The sequence below is a fragment of the Lonchura striata genome, chromosome 1 (assembly GCF_050655825.1).
Source record: "Lonchura striata isolate lonStrDom1 chromosome 1, ASM5065582v1, whole genome shotgun sequence".
Lineage (NCBI taxonomy): Eukaryota > Metazoa > Chordata > Aves > Passeriformes > Estrildidae > Lonchura > Lonchura striata.
The window spans coordinates 105,999,406-106,014,825 of record NC_140703.1 but is presented as its reverse complement, the minus strand read 5'-3'; the positions used below and the strand labels follow the sequence as shown (position 1 = coordinate 106,014,825).

Here is a 15,420-nt window from a genome sequence, read left to right as displayed (position 1 = left end):
GCGGCGACTGAGGCAACGCTGCTGCTCGGACCGTGCTAACCCAGACGCTGCCTGGTGAGCCCAGGGCAGCGGGACCGCGGAAAACCCCGGCCCCGGAGGGGACAGCTAGCAGGAGGGTCCCGGGGGGCCGGGGAGGGACGGGGGACAGCGGCGAGTGACCCCCGAAAGCCACAAGGTGTCATGGACATCCTTGCACATGTCAGCCCAAAAGACTTTGTGGGCTTTGTACTTTGTCCCCTCTTTGTGGCTGTGCCAATCTTTGTGAGCAGTCGCTCGGGACCGTGCAAGGGCTCAGCCCAGCCCACCCAAACAGGCTCCTGTCCACAGCCCCCCACGAAACTGCTGAAGGCTCCTGCTGCCCAGAAATGTCTGCCCTTGTAGTTCCAGGCAGTAAATCATTTTCCCAAAAAACAAACCCCAAGGGACAGTCCCCCAACCCTTCTCTCAGGTGGTGGCAAGGAGATGCCTTATGGCACCAGTCTCTGGCAGCAGTGTGTGTCACACAAGTGGCTGGGGCCATGGAGGCATTCCTCAAATGGCATAACATGTCCAAGACAGTTGAGTGTGTCATCCCTCAGCCCACAAAACCAGGGAGCTGGGAAATGTGCAAATTTGTGCAAATGGTTCTATCAGGCTTCCAGTCACTTCTCCCAGGAAGTGAAAGCAACTTCAGTGTAAATGGCTGAAGAGCAAATTTCACCAAACCATGTCAGGAGACCGCTAGATAAACTGAAATATTCATTAAACTGTATTCTCAGAACAGCCATTTCTGGCGTGTGCCCACCATCTGCAACAGTCACACTGAATTTCAGAAGGGATTATAGGATAATAACAGATTCACCATTTTCATATAACTCATTTTGATTTTCCTTCTTTCTGCAGACAGGACCACTTGCTGGGTCTTCTTGTATCTTTTGCAAATTGCCAGCAGATTTTAATCACTGACAGTGCAAACCACAAGGAGCACAACTGCTCTCAAAAGAAGGAAGTTTCCAGGGTGGGTTTGTTTGTTTTCTTTCTATAGGTCAGATATATTTTAGATCTTGGTAATCCATGGGCAAGCGATTAAATAAGCTAATAGAGAACAAACACTCCATTGCTGTACAGAACAGTTTACTAGTGGGATTTTTAAGGCTGGAAGGCTTTACCTCAATGGAGATAGATAAAACTAAACAGATTTGATTTAGAGAAGAGAGTTAGAGTGAAACAGGAGAAAGGTTTAAAACTTTTTGGTGTGCTTAAAAATAAGGATAAAAATCTATCTCATTATCTCCTAAATATAAAAGTCTGGGAAAACAAAAAGCTAGACTGGGGAACTAAATCCAGCTACCTCTCTTTTTTTGTTTTTTACATGTCCTAACAATAATACAGCAGGGTGAAAAGATCAGGACCACTTTATACACATTGTGCTAATTACTGCAAGTACTTAAAGTTGTAATTAGCTTATTATACTGCAGAGAACCTAACATGGCATTTCTTTCAAAAAAATTTCTCTCCAGATCATTAGTGAGAAAGCTAACAACATCTGCTTCAAATAAAATCAACCAATTAGCACAGGCAACTTCGCATAGTTTGCAATCAGAGAATTATATTGTGCCAAGTGCTAATTTCAATGTGAATTCTATCTCCTTCTTATATCCCACGCTTATCTGCCAGCACAGCTGGTGTTTAACACCACTGACTTCAGTGAAGTCTCCAAAAACTTATGTTAATTTGAAGTAACCTAATCAGAAGTGTGCAATACAGACTGGGCTTGATCTCAGCTTAATTAAAACTGACCTTGTCATTTCACTGCCTATAAAACAGCAGAATCTTATCATTTATCACTCAGCTATGATAAATATGCAGCTTATGTGAGAATCAAGAAGACAAGCATTGTACCAAAGGAGCTATTTTCAGATATCAAAGCTTGGTTTTAACACACTGTAAAATGCCACTTGCCTGTGGCTGCCTGTAAATAATTCAAATAGTTCAGAAAGCCCAAAGTAAGCTCCAAAATCTCCTTCTAAAATAACCAAACAGGGCATCACTGCCAGACTTTCTCATTTTGATGCTATCAAAATTGCACATCAAAAGCTGGCTATTGTCACTGACAGTAGATGTGAAACACAGCTTGCTTTTATATGAAGTTTGCCCCTGTTCCATTTTAATGTTACAGTTTCCCAAGCAGATGACATGAAAAAGATGAACTTGAAAATGAAAAAAAGTGTATTGGCAGAGTTCAACATAGCAAAACATAGCAATCAGAAACTAACTTGAAATAACTTTCTTTTACTTCACTTTATAATTTAAATCAAATAATGAAAATTTGGTTTACTTGAGTGTGTTTATTTGCTCTCAGGTGTACGTGGTTGCCAGGATCAAACTTTAGACATCCAAAATTACAGTTTTCTGTGGAGTTAACACCAGGGAGCAAGTTTACACTGTGTGTTCTGACTCACTTCCTGAAGCACTCTACCCCTCATCCCTCACCCATCCCTTGTCTGATGTTACTTTATTCCCTGGGGACCATTCCAGCAGATTTCTGCACTGATGCTTCCATGGGTCCCAGATCTGAGCCTCCACACAGACACAGCTACAGGGCCAACTCCTGTCAGAGGCTTGTCTTATACCAGCGAAAAATTTAAGCTGATTTGTCATGTTGGCTGATATTCACTCACAGAGCAGAAAAAGTAGCAATGGAAGCACTTTTCCTGTCAGGATAACTGCATCACACGTGACAGCTTCCCTCAGCAGAACAGTAGTGACCAGTCACATGTGCAGGCATATCCAACTGCAAATGCAAGCAAACACACACACCTTAATCCTAACTTCTATGGCTCTAGCAGGAAGGTCTCCAATTAGACCTGGTCTACTTTTCTAATTATTGTGGTCCAGTCTCACCTGTTTATAAACTGCTCTCCCTGTACCATGTTCATGGTTATTTCCTGATTAGTTGTTCATGTACTTGCAGGAGGTTAAGCATAGTTTCTTCTGCTGGTAGGTATTCAGCTTTTTATTTCAGATGGCCTTTTTTTGACATTTCAGCATGTCCAGAGTCAGCCTTTCCTCCTCCTCCTCACACACATCCTGTTGTTCTTGAAGCTGCAGCTTCAGCATGGAACAAAGGCAAGCAGTCTGAGTGCCTATGCAAGGATAGGGAGAACTGTGTGTGAACAACCTTGTCATATGCTGCAACAGGAATATCTAATGAATAATAATCAGACCAAAGATACTGTAGTTTCTCTTGGCAGCATCCCAATGTTTCCTTCTTATCCTTCTGTCTCCAAGACCCTGTGAGTCTGTATGCATACTAATGCAAATGTATATTTGTGAATATATGCACACCTAGGAAACAGGTATAAATCTAAGAGAGCATGAATCTGATCTTATACATGTAAATGTATCATCCCAGGTATTCAATCCATAATAAAAGCTCCCTCTAGAACAATGACTCATATAAAGCAATTGAAAATGTATCCAACAGTTCTTTTGAGTGAGGCTGCATATTACACAGACAAGTCAAGAAGGTAACAGTTTATGACAAAACATAAATTAAATTAAATTGATCATCATGGACTCATTGTTAGGACTGGATCACTTAGAGAATAAAGCCCCAAAAAAATTCCTTCCAAGTTAGACTTCACTACATACTGTAGGCGTCAAGATAAAAGCAGAGAAACCTGGGAACCTGCTTCTAATACTCAGTAAATACTCTCACAAGTTAAGTAATAATAGAATTCTGAAAGTTACTTAATATGGCATACTGAAATATCAAAGCTACATCCTAGGCAAGCCTTTTTATAAGGTCTGCCTGGTACAAGCCTTGTATGAAAGGGCTGTGAAGCTCAGTGCTCCCAGATTTAGCTGGCTTTTAAAGAAAGCCTTACTAATTTAAGTAGAAAAATGGCTGGGGGTAACTAAGGAAACTAAGGAAACTAAGAGGTTATATTCACATTGTAACAGAAGTCATAAAAGTACAGAAATTATTGGGTAAAATAAGCTGCTGCTCCCTGGATGGAATGTGGCTGGCACACTGGAAACCTATCCCATGGTGATTCCATGTGCACACAATCTGCAACCATAGCACCTACTATAGGATGGAATGGAGCATGGAGCAGTGCAGACACCATGGCCAGGCTCTTTTGGAATCCTCGTGGGGAGAGGAACTCAGTGCTGCTGTGTAGCTGATAAACCCCATAACGCCTGTCAGCCAGGGGAGAGGAGGAGAGGTAATGCTGCCAAGGCAGCAGCTGGGGGGAAATCACTCTCCTCAGATTAGCTTGGTTCTTTATAAACTAATTGTAATATTATTACACACCTACATCCCAAAGGCACCCCCTCCAAGGTACAACCACCCCTCAATGTGCTTGTACTCTATATTTTAGTGACCGTACCTTTAAGAGCAAAGAGAGTTACACCAAGCAGTAGTAACCAAGGTAGGCATGGCTAAAGTGACTCAAGCTCCACCTAAACATGAAAAATAGTATAAAACTAAGGAGAGACTGGGGAGAAATAAGGGAAGACACCATTGCAATTGCTGGGATCTGTCAATGAGCTGAACCTGTCTCCTCCCCCATAAGGACTCCTCTTAGGTTAGAACCACACTGTCTGAATAATTTTACTGGGTATTGGAGCTTGTCTCTGCATTGCTTTGAATACATTTTTGCAGTCAGATACCATCACCTACAGATATTATCAAACCTTCACCTGTTACAATTTTCTATTAATAAAGAGTGTTATTCCATAAACTGTGAGTGTGAGTCCTTCATGACAGTCTCCAGCAGCAGGGAACATACTTGAATAATGTGGATGACCTGCTGAGGATTCTCCCTTATGCTGTTGGTGTGTGTTCCTGCAAAAGTCAGTCAGACCAGCCTCTGACCCAGCAGGACTATTCAGAGAAGGGTCTCCCTAAGAGGACACTGACAGGCTGGTCAGGCACAAGGGTCTCAGCTTTCCTGGGCCACTGACAGACAATTCAAACACTAAGGGTTGAGAAAACCTCCCTTTTTCACCTGACAACTAGAAAATGTTCTGAGAGGCTTGTACAGCCTTAATTATGTTTTAGTAAATGCCTTCTACTTCCTTTGCACTACACAATAATGGGTTGGAGCTAGAGAAGCCCAAAGGTGTTTGCTGTGATTTACCTCCTTGCACACACCATATAAACCATAGTCTTAGACTTAGCCCAGAGGGTGGTGTTCAAAACTGAAGAATAACTGCTGTGATTGGGTAAGACACTTGTTTTAAAGTTAAATAAAATATATTTTAGTTCAAGTCAACATCTCAGCCCACCATCAAGGAAAAAAAATATTTTTTCAAAGCTTTTTATAGTCTGCTAATTATTATGGGTTATACATTACTTCTTCAGGAATGGCTACATGGCTGGTTTGCAGGAAGAGAGCACAATTAGGAAAAGTTGTACTCTAGGCTAGGTAAAAATATTAAGGAGGAGAGAAGCTTAAGAAGTGTCATGGATAAAAACATGAAGAGATGTATGGGAAAATAGAAAATAAGATTTTTATTAAGGAATTCAGAGTGGAGCAATGAGGGAAAGAGATGCAGGAATGAACCAGTAGGAAATAAAAGTGGAGATGGAAAAATAGTAGCTTGGAAGGAGATGGGGGAGTAATAATTGAACAGTCATGAAAAAATTTAAAAAAAGGCTAAGGAAATCCTCATGGTTCAAAGGGCAGAAAATTAACAAAATTAACAGCTAAAATAAAAGCACCTCCAGCTTTACAATCCTTTTTCCCACCTCATCTACAATTATGGTCTCTACCTCATTGAGACTGTACACAGCAGAGCATATTTTAACAGAAACTAAAACAAATTTTGCATTTTTCTTTTCAAATGTAATTACCTTGCATAAAGACCCAAGCATCATCCTGTTGCTGGAACAAATTGGGACACTGGACCAGAGAAGTGAAAAATAACTTAAAGATCATGTGAGAACAAACCCTGCAATGGGATAAAAGTCATGAGCACAGAGGTCTCTTTCTGACAAGAACAGGAAGAGACACATGGCTGAGGGAGTAAAATTCAGGCCAACCCTCCAAAGCTGACACCACCACACCCATCTAACTCTTGACCATCCTGTTCTTCCTCTTCCCATAACTGCAGACTCTAGCAAGCAAAGAGAGCTGTCTGGATTGAGATAAAATGAAACATAATCATCCTGGTGGCACTGGCATTGTTGTTCACCTCATGTCTCTTTAATTTCTTCCTCCACATTGTGGATTGCAGAAGAGAGGAATGGCATCTTGCTAAATGCATTGTATTCTACTGCTCTGAATGTGTACTGGGAAGGAGAAATTGCTGTTAATCATACATGTGATGATTAGAGACATATTAATCCTTATTAATACAAACAATTTAATCTTTTAAAAGATTAAAAAATATGTATCCAGTTTCCAAAGAAGAATGTAGTCCAGATCCAAATAAATCTATATTTATGGTTTTTTATAAATGGATATGTAGATTCAATTTTTCCTATTCATAATGTATTTCTGGCAGTCATGAAAATCCTTTTCCAGCTTTTTAGCAAGTGTGGACTCTGCAGGTCTACATATCATATCCCTGCAGAGTGCAGAACACAGTAGATGTTTGATTACCAAGAAGCATTGTCATATACCAAAAACAAACCAAAAAACCAATGCCTCAGTAAAAAGGAGACCATATGGTTCATGGTATTGTTCAAGAGTTACTTAGTGTGTTAAGTGCCTTGAATTAATCAGATTTATTTTTATATGCATTCATTTTACATGTATTAGGTTTCAGTTTAATCTTGTCATGTACTTATGAGCCGTATGTTGAGTTTATACAGATTAATTATATGTATTAGCTTATATTTTATTTATTTTAATTTCTGCATCCATATTTCAGATGTGTGCAATCCAGAATGCCCACATTTCCCAAGAAAGTTTTTCAATATCTCTCTCTCCCCCCACCATTTTTAGAGAGTTCTTACCTTTTCATTCCATGATTGAATTCAAGTGGCTCTAGTGCCTTGCAATAACAAAAAATTAGACTGGCAATACTCACAGCTTTACAGCAATGCATCATTGACATTCAGGTATCATGACAGAATGATGGAAATCATCAGACCTATCAGCACTGAGTTCAATAACGCTACATGAAACTGTTCTTCAATGTTCTATTGGAGTCTATGTGAAAAACTGATGGGAGAAGTCTAAACCCATAGAGTCTATTCATAAATACAACTCAGTACAAGTTGAACTCTAGTACATAACTTAGAATTGAGCCTCAGTCAGTTGCTGGCACACGTTCAAGGATTTTAAAAAGTACAAAGGCAATTCTCCAAATTATGTACCTACTGACAGCTGACTTTCTTGAATTATTCAAAAGCAGGAGCTTTTGGCAATCAATGCATCAAGCTGAACAGAGATAAAACATAGAGTAGTACAGAAGTTGTAAGATTTAAAATGTATGTCACCTGAAAGTGTATTGCCCCTGTGCCAGACCAATAATGCTTTGTACAAAAAAGTGTAAGTTAATGTCAGAGTTGAGGGAATCTGTGTAACCTGTAGTGCCAGCCTGAAGATGGGCAGAGTGGTCAAACCTGACTTTCCACTAGCTACCTTTAAATTTGTTTTTGAGAAACTGGTTTCAATGATATTATTTCTCCTCCTGCATTCACAGATGGCCAGTTTTATCCTTCAAGTTCTGGCACAAAACTCCTCTTATCAGAGGCCATAACATTCTAAGAAAAAATTGTTCAGTTAAGAGACATTCATAAATCTGAGTCCCCTGCAAAATAAAGTAACATCTTGGCTTTCAGTCATACTGTGTGAGGACTGCTACAAGAGAGGTTGTACTTAAGAAGCACAGAATATTGATTGATACAACTTCATAATAAAAAAAAACCCCAATTATCATTGCCTTATAGTAACACAGTTTTGAGCATGATGTCCTGTGGCATTTGGGAAGAGTATTATTTCCTTCTAGCTGCTGCTTTGCCCCCCATTTCAAAGCTTCTCTAATATTTCATGTGAATTCATAACATCTGAACCAGATTTTGCCATTACTAAAACATAATCTCTTTCACAGTGTATATTTGCAAATTATGTGAGGGGTGTGACCCTACAGCAATTCAATTTAAAGTTTTACCCCTCTGGGACAAAAAACAATAGGCAAAGAAGTAACATTCACAGCAATATATGAACACCATACAGTAGGGATTTACTTAAAGATTTTTTTCCTTTTTCTGAAAATATTGTTACTACCATGCTCACCAAGTAAACACCTTCACTATTGGGTATATTGTCATTTATCCTAAAATTATTAAAATGCCTGCATTATAACTGTAAATAAAATCAGAAGGTAACTGTCCTAGGTTTGAAAATCACTAATCCTTTCTTTTTTATCATAAAAATGGAGTTGAGATCCATGTTCCCATCTATGTGAGGTTTTTTTCTCTCAGTCATGTGATTCACCTGCTTCCTGTCACTGCAACAAGTTAAAAAAGAGCTGTGCTAGGAGGATGAGGCAGAGCTCTCAGAGTCTGAGAGCCAGGCTTTTACAAACACACAGCAGTCCTTAAAATGCCAGCTCTCTCTTCAGTGACATCCTGTCTGCAGTGACAACTACTGCTGCAATGCTTATTCAGTAGCAACTGTGAGGCTGCCAACAGGTGTTCTGAGCCAAGGTTTCCTTTCATCTGTTGTTGCTTAATGGGAACAAAAATTATTGTAAAGGATCTGCCAACATGACAAAATGCTACAATTACCCTAAGAGTAATACCTATAGGCACTTGCAAGGGAAGCATAACTATTCTCCAGAAAAGACAACCTCAGTACATCATTTACATTTTGTTTTCTGTCATTGCTTTAATGGTTAAAGAGAAGTAGAAATATAAAAATACTTAATTTCTCTAGAAAATAAGAGTAAATGTACCACAGGGAATACCAGCCCACATATGATGTTTCCTATTTCTCCTTACTTCCTTTGTTTTAGAACTTTTTTCTCCCATGACTTATTTTCCTCATTTTCAGGAGAAAATATCATGTTTGGGAAAATACCTAAATTCTCCAAAAGTTTGGCAATACACAAATAAAGACTTTTCCAGAATTATTTCTGCAACCATGAAGATCAGGTGTACTAAGTATAACTTTACTAAATCTGTTAGGGTGTGCCAAACCCAGTAGAACAAAAGAGGCAAGGCTGCTGCATCTGCATGTCTCCAGATCCAGCCAGGATCCATGTAGTCCCAGCAGGTCCCTGCATCACACAGGTGTGCAGCACATACGTATGTAAAAATCCAACAAGCCACACACACACTTGAAATGCATCTCTCAGGCCATGCTCACTGAATTTGTCTCAGAGCCTCTGATCCCTCTAGAAGTCAGCTCTCAGCCTCTCTGGTCACTCTAGTATCTGGCCTACACTTATGGCTGCTTAAATATTTGGTCACTTAGCTATGTCACCAGCTAGACTGGCTTAGTATTTCCTGGTGATCACTCCCTCACATGCCTCATGTGCCTGTATGCTACTCCAGATGGTGGAACAGACCTACATGCACACAAAATAAAGAGCTCCTCACCCTCAAAAGCAGTAATGGGATTTGGTGAGACCAGGAGCCAGGCACGACCAGCAACCTTTTTGCATGGAACAAACCCTTTACCCCACCCTTTTCACAAATTTTTTTCCTCCCCAAATCAGCTAGATACATCCCTTTCCCCGGTTTCAATTCTTCTCCAAACTATCCCATAGAAATCCTGTCCAGTCCCAAAATACGCTTTCTGGCTTCTCATAATAAGTTTAACATTCCCAAAGGCTATCCAAAAGGTGATTCAGAAACTCTTTCTTCTGAGGCATTGTGATGGGTGTCACTCTCAGACCACAGGACAGGTCATGGTCCCAAGGAAGCTGGGGAAGGGGTTAGAAGGGTATTATAAATGTTCCACATTGTTCATTCGTGTTCCCCTGTCTGTGTGGGCACGAGGGTTTTTTTAACCATTACCCAACAAAACCGATTGCCATGTCATCAGAACACATAACGTGGGGTAAGCAACAAGAGAGAATAAATGCTGCAGGCTGAGACAGAAAAGATGTTCAATGCTGCCAGCTGTGTGATGAGCCAGTATTGATCCTACAGAAAGTACATCCATTATACAAGATGCAGTTGGCTCCATGCTGATAAGTCATTGAGGAGAAGGCAATGATATACAAGAATCAATGCAGGCCTTCTCTCTCTTTTTCCTGCATGATATCACAACAGTATTGGGCTTTCCCATTTCAACTCAGGTCTCCTTCATCCACCCACCTTTACTTCCTAAGAATGATATTTTTCCTCATGCACAATCCTCATCTTTCTTTACTTTTACTTTTCTAATGTCCTTTTTAAGATACATGCTTCAGTTTGACCTGATGTGGGAGCTAAGAACTGTACATTACTATACCTCAGTGTTATCTTCCTCTATCTGACCCCCAAGAGGTTTGTTTTTTTCATTTGTACTGCAAAATCATGTACATACTTGGACACGCTTATGGTGTGTTTGGCTCTGTATCTAAATGCTATCCACTTGCTCCCAGCAGCCTCTACTTCAGGAAAAGACATCATTACAAACATTTACAGCAAAGGTGATTCCTTCAGGGTTTGCAGAACTGGTAGGTCTGAAACAGTCTTGACTTAGCAACTCAAGAGAACAGGTAAGAATTTCAAGGTGTCTAGAGAAGGAATAACAACTAGGATAGAAGATGACATCAGAATCCAGATTTTGTTTCAGAGTGATGTAGCTTCTTGAGTAAGTTACTCTGCACTGGTCACCATGACCCTTTCCTACCAATGAGACCATACACACGTCCACTTTCACCAAAAATTCAGATACTACATCACATAGTGAGAGAGCCAGAGAATTGCTGATTCAAATGAATAGAAAATGTATAGCATCTGCCACATATGGTCTTCCCCAGTCATGTTATGGACATCTGAGTGTTCATGTGGTAGACATGAAGAAACTTTAATATTATATCTACCAACAGTCCTCTACAATTCCAGCAGATAGGTTGATATAAAGTCATAGCCAGACAGTGGATGGAAGAGGGTTGTTTGTGAGATGGACATCACCATGCCGTGAAGACTACGATGACAGCATTCCAGAGACAGACTTGGTGATATCCTAACTAGATGTTATTCTTTTGGGAAAAAGAACCCCTGAGTTTTCCTTGGGATGTTATATTTTTAAAGCTCTTTCTCCACATTTACCCCCTTTCTGAAAATTTGCTTTCTAAACAAGCTAAAATTAAACAAACTTGATCAAACACAAGTTTAAAAATTCCTAAAGCAGATCTTTCTCTCACTGTCAGCCTCAAATCCCTTTTAAACTACTTGGTGTTTCTCTCCCTTAAAACAACTTGGCTTCTCCTAAACAATATGTTTGGGGAGAGGGGACACACAGAGCTGACATTCTGTTCCCAGAACAGGCAGGAATATAGACAGGCATATTGCTTTGGTGGCTGAGAAATTTGTTCCCTCTCCATGCTCATTCTTTCATTAGTTTCCCTTCTATGACTGCCAACAACATTGCCAATTAGTGCTAATCATGGTATGGACACCTGTCCACAAGAAAGGAGGTTGAGAACAATTACACAGTCATTTTCCAAAGCACATGAAGCAGCTGTCAAACAGTAATGACTCGCAGTCACTTCTGGCACTGGCTGTATTGCAACAGGTGGCCAAAAGGTAAAATAACATTAATGCCATTATCTGCTCTCTTAGTGCTCTTTGCTGGACTTTCATTCTTCCTTTACATTCCACAGCATTTAAGCTTGCAAAGAGTAGTGTCAGCTATAATGTCTATGGATGTATATCTCATATTCTTTTACTGACCATAAAAACTTTGAAAACATGAAGAAATTTATATTTCTGTACACTTCAAGAAAGTGAATTGACAGAGATTTAAGCATTGGGAGTTTTAAAATTGAAATCAGAAGCTGTAAATTGGAATTCTATGAGTTTCACATGAGCTGATCTTCCATAATCTCTACAGTTATGCATCATCTAATATGTTCCAAGAATCTTCTTTTTATAGACAAGTTCCAGTGAGCTCAGGAGGCGCTGTTTGTGCCAAAACCTCTGCAAATCAGGATTCACATTCACTTCAAACTCAGGATGAGAAAATACAGACTGTGAAAGTAGTAGCCAAATGTGGGAAAACACGGTTTAACAATTTTCCCATCACTGTAAGGAACTGTTTGCCAAAAACTGAAAATCCACTTCTCCATAACAACACATCACAAGCTGCACATTGGAAGTGTCCCACCTCTTCTCTCAGTCCTTTGCCTCAATTGCTATACTTTATTTGACATTGACAAGTCCTGAAGATGACCAGCTCCTTATCACAATTGATTCATTGTCAGGACAGCTGGGCAGAGAGACTCAGGAACGATAAAGTGCAGGAACAGTAGAAGAAATTAGGCTGGTTCAGAAAGATTTATTGTAGCCTGTGGTAACTCCTCACTACCAGTCCTTGCTAAGTTACTGCTCTTTCCACAGACTCCATGTGTGATTTCACACACTTATTTTAAAAGTGAAATGCAAAGCCATCCCTGCAGAAATCTGAAGGCAGTCGCTCAGTAATAATCAGCAGGCTCTCAGTTATTAGCCGTGCTGCTCAGGTCTCTTGAAATTCAAGTAACAGGGTATTTCTACTGTGCATTATTCTCATGGAATGGGATCTGCAGAAGAGTGAGATGAAGAAAACCCTTCAGCAGGTTTGATTCCAGATTCTGAGGTCAGATACCTCAAGCCCAAAAGGACACAAAGGCACAGAGAGACCCCTCCTGCTCCCGGAGGCGCTGCCCGTGGTGCTGAAGCCTTTCCCTCGGTCCCGCCCTGCCCGGCGTTCTGGGTGCGGGCACCACGAGGCCGTAACTCTGCAGGAAAACCATTTCTGAAGACGTTTCCTGCCCAAACCTACCGGCCAAGGAGCTGTATGATATTGTTTTGTCCCAGCAGAATGAGAAAAACATTTCAGATAAATATTGATTCAAGAAATGTCTCACCCACTTTCTTCCTCTCTGAGACTTGATAGTCTTCCAAAAGCCTCGTTAAGTTGTGACTTTGTAATCTTCAGGTAACCCATCTGTCTGTCAAATTTGGCTTGGGGTTTTGGTCATCTTTATCACAGTGAATCTGATGATTTCAGTCCTGTTTGCTAAAGCCAGGCTGTTTGACATCTTGCCAATAGAGTTTAAACAATATTATATTCTGTACAAAAGTGTTTTGTGAAAGAATGAATCACTAAGCTTTTCATAAGGCAGATCTGATACCTACTTAATCCACAGATAAGTCAGAGTTTATGAATCACTGAGTAAGTTATACAAAGCTAACATGGTGAAAACATAGATTTTTAAATATTAACATTAATGTTATCAGTTCTCTTAAGTACAGGACAGATTATTCCATCCAATGGTATTATTTTAGAGTTTACTAACTGTACATCACAGTCTGTTTATTTTTAACGACATACTGGTACTATCACTACTCTAAAATTATTATTTGAAATTTCACATAAGATGTACATCCTAGTTGCCCACATAAAAACCACAATGTCAATGAGCATAATTGTTCCCTCTGGAAAAGAATAAGGGGAAAACAAATTATTCTGACAATTAAAAATAGGAAATCGATTCTTACAGATCAAATTTCTTGCTGGACAAATGTACCTATACAAGGTACATTTTGCATAGAAACCTACAAAAATTGATGCCCTTGGACACCATCTCAAGTGCTTGGCCATTGTTGGAGCAGGCTTGTTGAACTCAGGGATACTTCTCAGATGCTTCATACTACACACAGGCTTAAGCAGCTTTCTCAGGTAAGCTCATAGACAAGTCTAACCAAGAAAAATCAGCATTCCACGACGGCCAATGTCCCTGTTGTGCTTTCAGCAAACAGACCTCAAAATCCAGATGATACCTGAACTTTCCTAGAGGCATCTATGAATCAACCATTAAAGTAAAAAATTTCCTTCCTCTACCATGTTAGCAAAAACTTGAGTTTTTTAGTTTCTAAAGATGCTAGTCTAACTCTGTAATCAAACACCAAAATCCCTTTATCAATTGTGTTGGAAACAAGAGTTAGTTTTACCATATAAATTACTTCAATGTGTAGACACTTTTTTAAAGTATTATATCCCAGTTTGACAAAATAATAGTGAGTGCATTACTTTAATTTTCAATCAATTCAGCCAAATTAGGCAATGAAGTGGGGGGGGGGGGGGGAATGAATATTGTGTGATAGTTGAGATTACATCAGGTCTAAAACTTCCCATAATATGTTGGTTGAAGACCAAAGGAAAAGGTCTGACAAGCAGTCTGATTTGTTTCAAAAGTTCAGGTATTTCCTTTTATCTAGATCCTGCTTGGAAACAAAACATTATCAAGCAGAAATAGTAATTTCACAGTTGGCAAGGCATTCAACAGCAGCTCTTACAGCACCACAGCAGTACAGAATGTGACTCATCACTTGTCCTTAGACTGCACAGGCTCATTCTCTGACATCCAACAGCTTCTCCTTTATCTTGGTTGGGTAGGAACATTAAGGCTCTCAATTTTCCAATGTATTTCAAAGTGATTTACCTAAAGACTGAATTTAGCAAAGTAAAACTTCAGCACTTGAACTGGTTGCAATCAATCATTCAACAATGAGTGGAAAGCTTACTAGACACTAGAGACAGTGATTCTTATAGCTGGTTGCTGAAATACTTCATCCTTTTCTCTTACAGTAATGTTCAGGAAAGCCACTTGTTGGCAGGATAAAAAAAGGTCGCTGACTTCTGTTCAGGTGACAGGTTTATTTGCAGTGCAGTTATACTCCAAAAGGAAGCAGCCAGGGAGTCAGCCAACAGAGATCTAAACCACAGACACATCAACTTAAAAAAAAAGATTTGAGAAAGAAAAGGTTTTCCAATATCTTTTGTCATCAGATCATTTCACGCCAATTGATTTTCTTTGTCCTTTGAGAGAGATTTTCTCTGATACTGGGTATTTTCACATGCAAATATGGCTACCACTGAAATTGCAAGAGAATGTCCTTCTTCTAAGGAGGATGTGTTCATTTGATCTCTTTTTAGGCCAGCTTTTAGAATGAAGACATAAAAGCAAGTGTTTCTTACAAACGACCATCAAAGGGAGTTGTTGGAAAGCTCAGATAAAAACCTCCGTGTTACCAGGAGAGGTAAAGTAAGACAAATTCCGTCCTGGGATCCTTCAGGCTGAAGACACACAGTTCTCCAACAAGATCTAAATCTGCAAAATATATAAAACCCAATGTCAAAAAAAAAAATGTTTAAAAGTTTAGATCACAAGGGGAGTAATGACACTTCACCTGTTCAATAGCAGCTCCACTCTGTACAACCAGAGCACAAATATGATTCTGCTGGGAAAGTCTGAAGCAATAGCACAGCTCATCTG

At 39.7% G+C, this 15,420-nt stretch overlaps 1 long non-coding RNA gene across 1 annotated transcript in view; it reads right to left on the bottom strand.

Annotated features, from left to right (window-relative positions):
• Window positions 1-425: 425 nt before the first annotated feature.
• The window catches only part of LOC146768806 (uncharacterized), a 35,865-nt gene continuing 20,870 nt past the window's right edge, over window positions 426-15,420 (bottom strand). The window contains exons 1-3 of the long non-coding RNA XR_014956798.1: window positions 5,846-15,420; window positions 4,377-4,449; window positions 426-3,125 (exon numbers count right to left, since the gene is read on the bottom strand). The exon at window positions 5,846-15,420 is cut by the window's right edge and continues 20,870 nt beyond it. This is a non-coding gene — a long non-coding RNA (uncharacterized LOC146768806). The remainder of the gene's footprint in view (window positions 3,126-4,376; window positions 4,450-5,845) is intronic.